The sequence below is a fragment of the Lissotriton vulgaris genome, chromosome 8 (assembly GCF_964263255.1).
Source record: "Lissotriton vulgaris chromosome 8, aLisVul1.2, whole genome shotgun sequence".
Classification (NCBI taxonomy): domain Eukaryota; kingdom Metazoa; phylum Chordata; class Amphibia; order Caudata; family Salamandridae; genus Lissotriton; species Lissotriton vulgaris.
This window is the reverse complement of record NC_141696.1, coordinates 557,693,803-557,708,708: the sequence shown is the minus strand read 5'-3', so window position 1 is coordinate 557,708,708 and position 14,906 is coordinate 557,693,803. Positions and strand designations below refer to the sequence as shown.

General features: G+C 47.7%; 1 protein-coding gene across 1 annotated transcript in view; it reads right to left on the bottom strand.

The window, feature by feature from the left end:
• The window catches only part of LOC147697708 (gamma-glutamylaminecyclotransferase-like), a 344,649-nt gene extending 337,378 nt beyond the window's left edge, over positions 1-7,271 (bottom strand). Inside the window, exon 1 of the mRNA XM_086934372.1 lies at positions 7,162-7,271. The gene's annotated coding sequence lies outside the window, so the exon portion shown is untranslated. The remainder of the gene's footprint in view (positions 1-7,161) is intronic.
• Between the last annotated feature and the right edge of the window lie 7,635 nt (positions 7,272-14,906).

Sequence of the window (14,906 nt, the reverse complement as noted above, 5' to 3'; positions counted from 1 at the left end):
AAAATGGATGCCGTATCTAAGATGGAACCCGTGGGTACAGACGAAAAACCCACGTAACAAACGAACGGTTTAAGTTAGCACAGCGAAACTGCGCACACTTACTAAACTCGTCATTTGCGGTTCATAGATACCAGACTCGACCATATTCGTGCGAGTCGAAAACACCACTTACAATTGTCACGGAACCTCAGACTGTTAGGTTGATAGGGCGCCAGGCCCTAATGTGATTTATGTGGTGCGCAGGAAATGTGATTTATGTACTGTGATTTATGCACCGTGATTTATGTTGCAGGATTATGAAAAGTACAGTGTTTGCCAGGAATTAGTGGTTGTGTTCTACGTTTATTATTGGTTCTACATTTACTATTTTTACTTTGTGATGGTTCTGACAGTGGCCCTGTCATGTGTATATAATCCCCTGTAAATATTGCCTGGTGCCAGTTGGCACAGTGTATAATGCGTGATTACTATTCTAATGTGTTTATGATAATACAAAGGCTATTTTTATACATAACATTGTGGGGACTTCCTTTTGTGGTGTGCCTAGTATGTTGCTGCTGTGTGTGTGTTGCGCAAACGCTTTACACATTGCCTCTGGGATAAGTCTGACTATTCGTGCCAAGCTACCAAGGGGGTGAGCAGGGGTTATCTTCGGCGTGTAACTCCCTTTGCCTTGACTAGAGTGGTGGATTCTGCCTGGCTTTGGCGCAAGCCTTAGCCAACCAGAAATCCCATTTCTAACAGAAACCATAACAAGCATTGGAAATGCAATAGGGCTCGCATTAGGAAAGTTTGAGCTATTGGTATTGTAAATGTCGATTTTTTCATTTATGTTTTTTTTTTTAATAGCGAAATTAATAGCTTTGTCATTTACAATGCCAATAGTTATAACTTTTGCAAAATGTGACACCTATAGCATTTGTAATGCAATATGTGTTGTATTTGCGTGACTTACATGTATTGATATTACAAATGACAATGGCTTTTAATTTTTTTAAATAATTAATACTTAAATAAAAGTTAATGTAATTTATAATGGAAATAGCTTAAACTTTTGTAAATAACTTTTGTGAAGATTATGTTCAGTGTATTTTTTGTGACGAAATTCCAAGAACAGATGTGAAATATTAAAATCTTTTTTTTACATTTTTTATACAGCTTGAAACATTGAGAGAACATATTTGAACCAGGTGTTGTTGAATGGTTGCACAGATTGATGCTGTGGTGGCGCTGAGTGATGTTGTGATGGCGATTGAGTGATGCTGTGGCGTTCAGTGATGCTGTGGTAGCGCATAGTGATGTTGTGGTGCCCCTGAGTGATGATGTGGTGGTGCTGAGTGATGCTGTATGCTATGCTATGTTTTGTTTTGCTATCCTATGTTTTGCTTTGTTATGCTATGCTATGTTTTGCTATCCAATACTTTGATTTGTTATGCTATGCTGTGCTGTGTTTTGTTATGCTATACTATGTTTTGTTATGCTATGCTATGTTTTGCTATGCTATGCTTTGTTATGCTATGCTATGTATTGTTGTGTTTTATTATGCCATGCTTTGTTTTGCTATGCTATGTTTTGTTATGCTATGCTTTGTTGTGTTTGGTATGCTATGTTTTGCTATGCTATTATATGTTTTGTTTTGCTATGCTATGTTTTGTTGTGTTGTGTTTTGTTAAGCTATGCTATGTTTTGTTGTGTTTTGCTATTTTGTGTTATGCTATGTGTGGTTGTGTTTTGTTATGCTATGTTTTGTAATGCTATGCTATGTTTTGTTTTGCTATCCTATGCTTTGTTTTGTTATGCTATGCTGTTTAGTTTTGCTATCCTATGCTTTGTTTTGGTATGCTATGCTATGTTTTGTTGTGTTTTGTTAGGCTATGCTATGTTTTGTTGTGTTTTGCTATGCTATGCTTTGTTATGCTAAGCTATGCTTTGTTATGCTATGCGATGTTTTGTTATGCTATGCGATGTTTTGTTGTGTTTTATTATGCTATGCTTTGTTTTGCTATGCTATGTTTTGTTATGCTATGCTTTGTTATGCTATGTTTTGTTATGCTATGCTAAGCTTTGTTTTGTTATGCTATGCTGTGTTTTGTTATGCTATGCTGTGTTTTGTTATGCTATGCTGTGTTTTGTTATATTTTGCTATGTTTTGTTGTGTTTTTTATGCTTTGCTATGCTATGTTTTGTTATGTATGCTACGTTTTGTTGTGTATTGTTATGCTATATTTTGTTGTGTTTTGTTATGCTATGCTATGTTTTGTTATGTTATGCTATGTTTTGTTCTGTTATGCTATGTTCTATGTTTTGTTGTGTTTTGTTGTACTATGCTATGTTTTGTTGCGTTTTGTTATGCTATGCTCTGCTTTGTTGTGTTTTGCTATGCTATGTTTTGTTATGCTATGCTATGCTTTGTTGTGTTTTGTTATGCTATGCTCTGCTTTGTTGTGTTTTGCTATGCTATGTTTTGTTATGCTATTTTTTGTTTTGTATTCCTATGCTTTGTTTTGTTATGCTATGCTATGTTTTGCTATCCTATGCTTTTTTGTTATGCTATGCGGTGTTTTGTTATGCTATGCTATGTTTTGGTATGCTCTGCTGGTGAGTGTCTGTGTGGCGGTGTGAGGGTGAGGGTGAGTGAGGGTGAGGGTGTGTGAGGGTGAGGGGGTGTTATGGCTGTCTTTCTGCCAGCTCTCTGGAGAAGAAGAATGATGGAGAGTGACTCCAGCCTATCACCCCCATAGCATAGGGATTAGGCCGATAGATAGGGACCCTGTCTTACAGATATAAGGGCATTTTCGTGCCATTTCCCTTAGAGTAAGGCTTATGAATTTAAGTGAGGGGTTAGATATATAAGTATTAGTCATGATTTACTCATTTGCTAACATGCCGATCTGTTTCTCATGGAGCTATGCATATTATGGGCTCCGTAGGCCTTAAGCGAGACAGACTCCATTTTGCTTTCTGCCTGGTAGCTCGAGAAGGCTTTCTAGGTGAAGTGTAATGTTTTAGTTTCAAGCTGTTGTCCGCTTGGAGAGAACCGGTTCAGGCTGACCCTTATCGAAGGAATGTATTTTTCTCCACTCCGAAGACACAACTTCAGGCCGGCCGGCTGGGAAAGTGTCCTTGGTACGGGGAGGTACAAGAATTTGGTGGGCGGCAGGTTACTGGCCGTGAATTTCCATGAAGGAACGGGCTTTGATATTAGCGAAGGTGTTAGTCTTTCAGTCAGTTAGTCCGTAGGCGGCATCTAGCCGTTAGCATCTCTGCTATTATTCACTTTCATGGTGGACAAGTCGCCATCTTTGAAGTCGGAGAAAGATTTAAGACCGAAACTCTCTGAAAATAGACTGAACGAGAAGTGGCGCGGAGCGCACTAATGCAGAGAGAGAGAGACGGTAGCTAATTAACAGCAAGGTTCCGAGGTCCTGAGGGGGAGCAGACGAGTTTGAGCCTATCGGTGCAGACGTGTACTTGTGACGGCTGAGGGTGACTGCAAGGCGAGCCAGGACCCAGAGACGAGACAGGAGCCTAGATGACTGCCGAGTCCCGATTTCCCATTAACCAGGTGATGTCCGACCGATTCTTATAGTGCGTGCACCCTAATCTTTATCTTTTATTCCCTTTGCAAATGTAATGCTGCCTAGTAATGTGATTTATGTTTATTGTTAATAAATACCCTAATTCATATAGAATTATCGTGTACCTGGTGCTTGTGTTCAATCTTGGTAAATGAGGCTCCTAGTTGAGCACTGTTTAGACGAACGGATGAGAAATCCCGATCAGACGAATGGTAGCCAAATAAAGAGGGAGTGAGTGGACCTTTGATGTTATGAGCACGGAGTACATTATACAATCTGAATCCATATCCAAAGTTATTATTTTAGTTTTATCCTAAGTAGACTGCTGAGATATCATCCCAATAATGTTTCATAGGAATGTGGTCGTCGTTGATATGCGGCGTTAATGAGAACGGCGGGAGGGACACCGCCGTGTAAAGCCACCGGATTGTGGTATAAGACTAAATGAGAGCGACAGGAGGGACACTGTCGTGTATGTTTCGCAGGATCGCGAACGATTTGGAAAAGGGAGCATTGGGTTCTGCAGGCCCGTGTGTAGACACGCCGGATTGTGTGTCAGATCTGCCCTAGGGTAGAACGGTCTGGGTCGGGGCGACCGCGAGGCCAACTGATGTGAATAAGATATTGTAGAAAATCCATATATGTATATTGTCATTCCCCATTCTTAGGTGCGACCTGTATATTCATCTTTATATCTACTCAGTGTAAATACGATCTAAGAAGGGAAGGTGAGTACGTTTTGGCTGGGTCACAGGGGCCCCTGGGGGCTGATCCCATCTAAACAGAAAATCCAGCCATTACAGGGGGTGTGAGGGTGAGTGAGGGTGTGAGGGTGAGGGGGCGTGAGGGTGAGGGGGTGTGAGGGAGAGGGTGTGAGGGTGAGGGTGTGTGAGGGTGAGGGGTTGTGAGGGTGAGGGGTTGTGAGGGTGAGGGGGTGTGAGGGTGTGTGAAGGTGAGAGGGTGAGTGAGAGTGAGGGTGTCTGAGGGTGAGGGGGTGTGAGGGTGAGGGGGTGTGAGGGTGAGGGGGTGTGAGGGTGAGGGGGTGTGAGGGTGAGAGGTGTGAGAGTGAGGGGTGTGAGGGTGAGGGTGTGTGAGGGTGAGGGTGTGTGAGGGTGAGGGGGTGTGGGGGTGTGAGGGTGAGGGGGTGTGGGGGTGTGAGGGTGAGGGGGTGTGAGGGTGAGGGGGTGTGTGAGGGTGAGGGGGTGTGTGAGGGGGTGAGGGTGTGGGGGTGTGAGGGTGTGTGAGGGGGAGGGTGAGGGTGAGGGGGTGAGAGGGTGTGAGGGTGAGGGGGTGTGAGGGTGAGGGGGTGTGAGGGTGACAGGGTGAGGGTGACGAGGATGAGGGTGTGTGAGGGTGAGGGTGTGTGAGGGTGAGGGTGTGTGAGGGAGGGTGAGAGGGTGTGAGGGTGTGAGGGTGAGAGGGTGTGAGGGTGAGAGGGTGTGAGGGTGAGAGGTTGTGTGAGGGTGAGGTTGTGTAAGGGTGAGGGTGGGTGAGGGTGTGTGAGGATGAGGGGGTGTGTGAGGATGAGGGGGTGTGTGAGGATGTGGGGGTGCGCCTTGGTTTTGCGGTATTAGCAAATTGGCAGCAGGTGCTCAACCTAGCGGTTATTGTAAAGTCACGGGCGGACCGTGCTATGAAAAGGTTTCATATAAAACATACATACTCGCCATGTCTCCCTGTGTCAGCAGGAACAAACCGGTTGATTCTCTTCTCTGCTGCTTGTTCGTGACTTTGGTTACTATCAATGCCAGCAATATACCTAGTGGGTTCCTGTGTCTCTGGCACACTGCAGTGTCTGCTTCGAGTCTGGCCGGGTGCACGCATCCTTTCATTGTTTTGAGATGGTGCATAACAATTAAAGTGGCCCAATTTAACATGTCTATTCGAAACTGAATGCCCAAGTACGCAAAGGAAGGAGTGGCATTAACCCAATTATTTCGCAAAACTCGTCTTTTTTGTTTTCATTAAAAAATCATCCTGACCCTGCGCATGAAAACCTACAAAATGCAACCTTCCCAAGAGTGCTCACACTTACACAATTTAGAACGTTTTAACGCTGGCTTGAAGAAGTTTTAAGACTCTCTTGATCCAGGAAACACAAGCCTCATTGTTATGTGTTTTTGCCTGGTTTAAAACAGTAACCAGAAAATACAGTCTTAAGACAGTTTAAAGTCCAGGCGGCCAGTTTAAGACCGTCTAACACCAGGACAGAGATATCTTTGCTAGTTTAAATATATGGCAACATTTGTGCAGCTGTGTGACTAAGAAAGGTGAATAAAAGGAGACGCAGCCGTGAAACTAAAAGTACGGCCGGCCGGCCGTGAATAATTAGGGGATGTGGAAGGGAGGCTGGGCTGCCTTTGATGTGGTAATACGAGGCAGGCAGGAAGGCGGCTGGTGGCATTGTGCACGCGCTTTTTAGGGCTTGCGCTTGCGCAATGACCTAAAAAGCACATGCACTGCATGGAATCGCCAGTAGTTTAACTCTGGATAAGCCACTATAGAGCTTCGCCAGCTATGCGCAAGCGCATCAGCAGGCGAGCCCTAAAAAGGGAGATTTTAAAGACCAGTGGGTACAGACTTTCCAAAAAAGAATCTTATACAAACCACAATATACTATACAATAACAATTGAAATCAACTTTTATAAGTTCAGCTGATAGTTAATGTTTCTGACAAGTGAAAGAAGTTTTCTTTTTTAAGACGCAAACTCTCACACACCGTTAGGTGGCATGCTTCATCATAGGCTCTAAATGCCCAATTGGCCTGGCAAGGCATGGGAGTGCTGATGTCTAATCCGAATTTTCAAGAATCAGGTATTTTGAGTGTGAAGAAGGTATACAGGCTTTCAAAATACTGACATCAGTAAACTAAGGAAGACACAATGCTGTATTTACAGGTGAAGAAGGAGAGTAGGTGTTTGTGTATGTGTGTGAGAGAGAGAATGAGCAGTGTGAAGAGAAGGCACACAAGGGGGTACATGCAGAAAGACCAAGAGAAAGACAGTGGTGAAGAGAAAAGTGGTATGAAGGGGTGAGAGCGATTGAGACACTCCGGAAACCACTATGCCTTCACCGACCAATTAATTTTCAATTCACAGCCTAATAGTCTCAGAATTGAAACATTTTTAAAATCTAATTATTCATAACAAAATAATTATTACTGATTGATCTGATCGAGCCAGTGCTTAATTTGTAAATTAATAAGTGTCAGGGCACCGACTAGGAGGCCATTGCAGTTTGCACCACCCATTACCGCTGACAAAGATGGTGCCAACACAATTATGTGTCGGTGCTGAGTATCAGAAACCAATTAAGAGCCGGTGTCCAGCACCGGAAACCACCTGCTCAAATTAGGCACTGGTCCAACTGACAACAAGAAACAGAAAACTCACACAGCTCATTGCTTTGAGTTACTAGGGAAAGTATCACTCGAAGTGCCACCAATTTGACAGAAGGAGAATGCCCCTTATGAAAGCACTAAAATGTCACACATATAACCTGAAAACGTGGGAGGAACGCCTCTGACATAACCGCAAACGTGTTTTTATTAAAAGAGATACGCAGTGTTTGTTCTTGACCTACCTCAGCTGCGGATGAAATCAAACATACGACAGTGAGCCTCAGGGGCTTTCCTCTCTCTGCGGCCTGAGTTCTGTCTCATTCAGAGGGCTGGCTCCCGCAACTCGTGTTCCGTGTGTAAACATGGAAGACGTACTTCCCCTCGCCTGGATTGGCTGCCTGTCTTCTTTACGAATTAGCAGCCGCAACCCGTCGGATCTTGTTGGGGAGGTCCGTCTACTTCTTAGAAGTATGTTGCGCGACACAACAGAGACCCGAATGTTAAATGTCTTGAAAACTAGATATTTTCCATTTCTACAACTGTCAAATGAGAAAACGCGTTTGAACACTCACTCTTTTAAAGAGAGTATAATGTAAACACTTAATAAGGTAGCCCATATCCAACCAAACCCGTTCTTTTGTGCTCCTTTGGCAATACACGTGTTGTTTTTCTTCTTCCGCAAGATACATTGTAAATTAGAGGGACCCGGAGTCCCGGATTTGTTGAGACAGTCGCAGTATTTCACCAGATGTCCCGGCGGATTTCGGGAAATGTAGCTTATTGTCCCAGTTTTTATAGAGAGTTGACTGAAAAATGTGGGAAGTGCCTTTTTACGTTTTCCAAAGCAGGGATAGGTAGCCCGTAGCAGCTGTTGCAAGAAAGCAATTTAATTCATGGGCATGATCCTTGCTTTAAAACGTGCATTTTATATGTTCTTTACTGTTTCTTCCATATTTCAATGCTGACCGCTGTAGTCCTGTGCGCCCAGTTGCAGTAAAATTGTAGTCCTGTCTCTGTGAAATGTGCTGGTTTTTGGCTTTAAAGTTCTGGTCACCCTATTACAAATACCTGTCAGATCTAAAGAAGTTAATTACGGTTTCCCTTTCTTTACCCATATACAGTGGTTGAAGTGCAGGAAAAAAGTATGAGGACTATGATCCAGAGTGCCATGGGGTGGTGGTCAAAGGTTTGGCTAACAAGAACAAAATATTCTGTAACTATGGAGCATATTTACAAGTGAAGAAGTGTGGCTCAATGGTTAGAGCGGCAGACCCTGATGCAGAAGTCTGGCCCGGGACTAGGGTTCAATTCCCTGCCTTGGTAGGTCTTGGGCTCAAAATTCCACGGACCTGATAATTCTCGCCTCGGTGCCTATTCCAATCATGGAGTCCCACTCTGCAACTCTGGGCAATAGCTTGCTTAATCTCCACAACGGTCCCCACAACGCTAAGGATGCCTGGCCTCCACCTTGGGGGTGCCCTGGAGTGGACACCTCACAGGGAAAGCCAGGAGGGGTTCCACAGCGGTATTCATACAAGCGCCTTGAGACCCTTGAAGGTGAGTAGTGCACTATACAAGTATCAATTTTTACATTTTATTTACAAGGAAATGGCGGAGTGTGGAGCTGTGATGCAAATTCTGCAGCGCTCTGCCATTTCCAAAAACCAGTGATGTGCCGTATTTACAACAATACGGCGCACCCCTGTGTCTTCCCTAGCGCTGGTGCTAAAAATAGCTGCCTAGCGCCAACACAGACATCCTTTCCCCATAGTGCAAGGGTGCCTACATTGAAGGGAACTGTTGTTTATGTGCAGGAAGGTTTCCCTTCCTGCACATAAACAATCAATAATGGCAATTTTTTATTTTTAGGTCTACTGCATTCTGCAGCATACATAAAAGTAGCAAATAGTCATTATTTAATGATTGTTTATGTGCAGGAAGGGGCACCTCCCTGCACATAATCATTAATGGTGTTTTGCTTTTTTCTATGTGTGCTGTAGAATGCAGCACAAATAGAAAAAGCAAAAAGAAGAAGAAATAAAGGTATTTCTCCTCGTTGTGCCATTTGGTACAATCTTGCATTGATTAACATGGATGACCAGTGGAAAGGCTATTAAGCAGTTTTTCCTACGTGCTGCAGAGTAGCATATAGGGTTTGCTATTGATGGGTTAGTAATGACTAATCCTCTCGAGTGGATTCAATATTACTAATGTGGAAACGCCACTTTGGGAAAGTGGGCATTTCTGTGCTCATGGCTACGTGTACCGTCAGCCTGTCTCCAATCCCCATCTGAGTGCTCTGGGACAGTTACATCTGTGCATTCCTGATAGAAGGCCATAAACTAGGGGTTCAAGGGAAACTGCAGACCTCTGACTCTGAGGGGCCTTCCTCGAATGGATACAAGGGGGTGGAATTGGCACCTGCATTCTAAGGGGCAGGGTCTTGGCCCCACAAAAAATATTGATCAAGCCTCCCAGGGTAGGATGTCAGCCTGAACAAAGATAAGAGAGGGCCCTTTGCATTTCAAAGGTGGCCTTTTAAACTGATCTCCTCTTCAAAGGCCACTGTGCGTATTACTACTGGGGCTCTTCCCTCAGGAGTTAGAGACGCTTTGGGGATTGGAACCGTACTACGTGGATTCAATGCTGGGACATCAACAAGAGGAGCGACTGGGGCAGGACGACTGCAACTAGATTCTATGTCAGGACGGAGGCGAGGATTATGCAGTCCTTTCTTCTCTTTATTATAATAGCAATTCAAAGAAAAAACCAATCAGCACATAACAACTGAACCACAACTCCCATGAGCACATGGGGCACAGTGTCCATAGTAACCATCAGCCAATAATGATGCCGTCCGTTGTATAATTATCCATGACGTCCCTTCCTCTTCCTCTTTCTTCTCTGCTCGTCAGATAAGTCACTCTATTTTTTCCTCTCTAGCGTACTGTGGTTTGTGATTTAGTATTATTATCTGCCTGTGCAATAGCGCTGTTTCTGTTGTGCGCTTTTCTCTGTGTTTTGCCCTCGGCAGTTGACGAGCGACAAGCTCTGCTTGCGCCGTGACCGCCGATCTAACGCGGACTGTGTGAAGCGCGCCCTCGCGCTTCCTCGGCTCTGTGGGGCGCCACCGTTGTGAGAAGGCTGCGCTTGCGGTTCTTTTCTTCCTTCGGTGTGCGCGCTGAGGCAGGCTGTTACCGGCCTCACCAACCCTCGCATTTGACACCGGTTCGGTGCTTCTTGAGCACGCTGTGTGCGACGACACCTAGTGGCGGTTTACAGTTACCGCAGGTAGTTTTGACAGATAGGCTGTCAGAGCACAGGCGAGGGGGCTACCTTTCGGATTTTAGGCATAAGGGGTTTTTGTGCTCACACCCTAACAGAATGCAGTCTGCTGAGCAGTCAAAACCCCCCATTCAAGAGGCGGAGGAATTATGCTGCACCCAACCCTTGCCTCCGGCGATTGATCGCGCGCTTTCTCAGGCACTGGACACGGTGCTAGCGCCCCGGCGGGAGAGAGTGGATGCCCTCACCCAAAGTATCCCCGGGGTGTTCGGTAACGCAGTGCCTGCTGACCCCGGACCCAGAGGTGCGCAAGGGGGAGGGAAAAAGTGAGAAGTGTCACGCGGGGCACCTGGAGGAGTTCGTCCGCTTGAGGGACTCCTTCTGTAAGAGTGCGCAAACGCTGAAAAATGTACCCTGCCGGGAGGGTTTCTACCCCGGAGAAGATGGCAACGAGGTCGCCCCGGACTCAGACCATGAGGATGGTTTCCCCGTGGAGGAAGAGGGTGTTACCGAGGACGATGACTCCTCGGAGGATGAGGATGAGTATACCGGGCGGCCCTGGCGCCCGGCGTCTCAGTCTTCGGGGTCTGTAGCGGGGAGGATAAAACTCCCGATATGTTTGATCCGACAAAGATCTACCATCCACGTTCGTCGGAATAGACCCCTGACCCCAAGGTCGGTGCATATGTGGCGGGAAAAGTTTGCCAACCCCTGGAGAAGGAGGTTCGGACCCACATGCGGGGAGAGTGCCCTCGCCCAACACTAGAGGGCAGAGTGGCGGCCACCCCGAACATCGACGAGAAACTCTATGCGTTCTTCTCTAAATTTGTGAAGGACCTTAGGAAGGGCATAGAACGTTCCTGGCCCAACTGCCAGGATAAGCTCCTGGACGCCGTGGGCCCCGTGACCCAGATCATCCAGTTAGCCGAGAGGGCCAAGGAATCTGGGAAGGCGATGTCCACGGAGGTCGTGGCAGGTTGGGCGCAGCCAGCTCTATGCTTCCTGGGCAACGCGAACTGCGCGTTGGCAGCGGAACAGAGGAGGTCTCTCCTCATAAAGATAGATCCTAAGCTGGGAGATCTAGCCACCTCGGAGGCAGGGCCTATTGCACAAGGCAAGTTGTTCGGTGAGCCCTTCATAAAGGAGTTGAATAAATTTGTCACTACCTTTTCGGCTCTGGACAGGGCGCAGACGCCCATCAAAAAGATTTTTCCTGGACGGGTTTTTGCTGGGGCCGGAAGAGGACAGGGTCGCTCCTCCGGCCGCCAAGTTCAACAAGGCCCTAATAACAGGAACCAGCAGCGCAGCAACAACGGCTGGAACGACGGTCGCCAGGGGAACTTCTACCCTAGCCGAGGCACCGGCAAAGGGCGCGGCAGAGGCTATCATGGCGGGGCCAATGCACCCGGTGGCCCATCCGGTGAGTGTTACACTTTTTTCCCCATCCGTTCTGGGGGGGGAGGTTACGAGATCATCTCCACAACTGGTGCAAAATCTCCTCAGACCCTTGGGTGCTCCAGACGGTTCGGGGCTTCCGGATAGAGTTCTATGGCACTCCCTGTAAGAGGGTTTGCCCTCGCCCCTTGGTTTTTTCCACGGAAGACAAGATTCTGATCGAAAACGAGGTGTCGGAACTCCTCAGGAAAGGAGCGATCCGCAGGACTCGTCTGCACCCTTCGGGGTTCTTGAGCAACATCTTCCTAGTCCAGAAAAAGGACAAAGGGTTTTGCCCGGTTATCAACCTAAGAGAATTCAACGAGTGGCTAGTTTACCGCCACTTCAAGATGGAGGGAATCTATCTGTTACGCGACATTCTCCTCCAGGGGGACTGGATGGTTCGCCTTGACTTGAAGGACGCGTACCTCACGGTGCCGATCTTCCCGCCTCACAGGCGATTTCTACAGTTCTTGTGGAATGGGGAAGTCTTCGAGTTTCTAGCACTCCCCTTCGGCCTCTCGTCGGCCCCATGGTGCTTTACGAAGCTCCTACGACCGGTAGTGGAGACTCTTCGTGAGAGAGGCGTCCGGATGATCATTTATCTCGACGACATCCTGATCATGGATCAGTCGCCGGATCGACTTCGTTCCCACCTGAACATGACTATTGCCCTGCTCCAGGACCTGGGGTTTGTGGTGAATGCTCAGAAGTCCGAACTTCGTCCGAGGAGACAGATGACCTTTCTGGGTTTCCTCATAGATTCGGAGACGGCTTGCCTCAGCCTTCCGCAGCAGAAGGTGACCAAGATTCGCAAAGAACTCTCCCAGACCCTTCGGAGAGACAGAATCTCCCTTCGGCACCTGGCTCGGATCGTGGGTCTCCTCTCATCCTCGATTCAGGTGATCTTTCTGGGCCCGTTACACTACAGGGCCCTTCAATGATTGAAGGCTCAGCATCTCCGGAAAGGACTCACCTACTCTGAACTCATCTCCCTCACGGAGGAAACGAGGACAGAGTTGCGCTGGTGGATAGAGCACATGAGTGCGTGGAACGGAAGAGCGATCTTTGGATCCAGCCCGGACCTTATCATCGAATCAGATGCCAGCAGAGCAGGCTGGGGAGCCCGCTGCGGCGAGATCACGATGGGGGGCCGTTGGTCGGAGGAAGAGCTTCAGCTTCACATCAATTGCCTCGAGCTCCTGGCGGGCTCCTTCGCGGTGAAGTCTTTGACCCAGAACCAGGTGTCGTGCTGCATCCTGCTGCGCAGGGACAACGTGTCAGCGGTGCAATATATCAATCGCCTGGGGGGACCTCGGCCCCGGGCCCTAGCAAACCTAGCAAAAGACTTCTGGTACTATTGCCTAGAGAAGCGGATTTCGGTGTCGGCGGAATATCTCCCGGGCACGCAAAACTCGATCGCGGACTGGCATTCCAGGAATTTCCAGGATTTCAGCGACTGGAGACTGCATCCTGCGGTCTTCCAGGCTTTGATGACCATTTGGGGGCCGTTCTCGATGGACCTGTTCGCTTCCCGACTCAACCGTCATCTCCCGAGGTTCGTGAGCTGGAGGCCGGACCCGGAGGCGACAGCGGTAGACGCATTTCTACAGAACTGCTCACTGGAACAGGCTTACGCGTTCCCTCCCTTTCTAATGATTCCTCGAGTAGCGGCGCAGGTTCACCGACAACAAGCATCGCTGGTACTGGTGACCCCCTTTTGGTGGGCTCAGGCCTGGTTTCCCCCACTGTTAGAACTGTCGTGGGATTGTCCGATTCGACTGCCCTTGTTCCCTTTGTTACTTTCGGGACCCATGGGAGAGGGGCACCCGCTGGTACTTCAAGGGACCTTACACCTCATGGCGTGGAGGATTTCAGGGGACGTCGGCAAGACGGACGCCTTTCGTCAGACGCTGAGGAACTCATCAGCAGGGCTTGGGCCCCAGGTACAGTCAAAAGGTACCGATCGGCTTGGCAGCGGTGGCGTCGTTGGTGTCTGGGAAGACACGCCGATCCCGTGCGGGCCGATGTTACCCACATTCTAAATTTTTGGGCCGAATTGACTCAATCGGGTTTGGCCTATCGGTCTGTCAACTCTTTCAGATCCGCCATTTCAGCGGGGCATGCCCACATAGATGGAAAACCGGTGGGCGCACATCCTTGGGTTTGCAAGCTCATGAAGGGAGCTAGGCTCTCCAAGCCCCCGAAACCCAGATATCAGAACCTCTGGGATGTCAATATCATCCTGCGCTTCCTTTGCTCCTGGCGCGATAACCAGTATCTGAACAGGAAGGAACTGTCGTCTAAGTTGGCGATCCTATTGTGTCTGGTTTCGTGCAAGCGCTAGACCTCATGGCACGGATTTTCACTCCAGAGGGAGTTACTTTCACGGTTGCTAGAAGGACCAAAACTAATATCAGATCGGTGTCCTATCCGACGTTTCCGGAACAACCGAAACTGTGTGTGGTGCGCTGCCTCAAGGCGTATGAGGACATGACGGCGGAGTATCGCCCTCCAGGAGAACGTCAGCTTCTCATTGCTCTGCAGAAGCCGTTTAAGGTGGTTTCAGCCCCATCCATCGCTAGGTGGGTCCTTTGGATCATGACTGAATCGGGGGTGGATGTGACTAGATTTGGAGCACACTCCACGAGAGGAGCAATGGCTTCTAAAGCCATTCAGGTGGGCGGTAGGCTAGAGGACATCATGGTAGCAGTGGATTGGTCCTCGGAATCCACGTTCAAAAAGTTTTACTTCAAGCCCATCTATGGCGCAGCGGAACTGGTGGTGGATAAGCTTTGAAACTGCATAATCCTCGCCTCCGTCCTGACATAGAATGGAAAATTTCCTAGCTATCGTAACGGAAAGTTTCAATTCTATTAAGGACTAGGAGGCGAGGATTATCCCTCCCGAGACTCGCTGGTCTCGACCCACCCGAACACCTTCGTACTCCAGTAAGTATTAATTTACGATTTATACCGCTGCTATGCTTATACAACGAGATGTGTTGGAACAGGATAATAAATGTGTATATGTACTAGATCTCAGTTTTTTTCACATTGCATAGCTCTGGTGATTCTTGTAATTGCTGTGTACTGCCTCTCTTTGATTTCTTTCGGGAAAGAAGAGCTGGATAACGGTTGTCTTGTTTGATTTAGGACAAGACCAGAAGGATTGAAGGGCGTTCCTGTGGCTATTTCCTCACAGAGAAGAAGAGGAAGAGGAAGGGACGTCATGGATAATTATACGACGGACGGCATAATTATTGGCT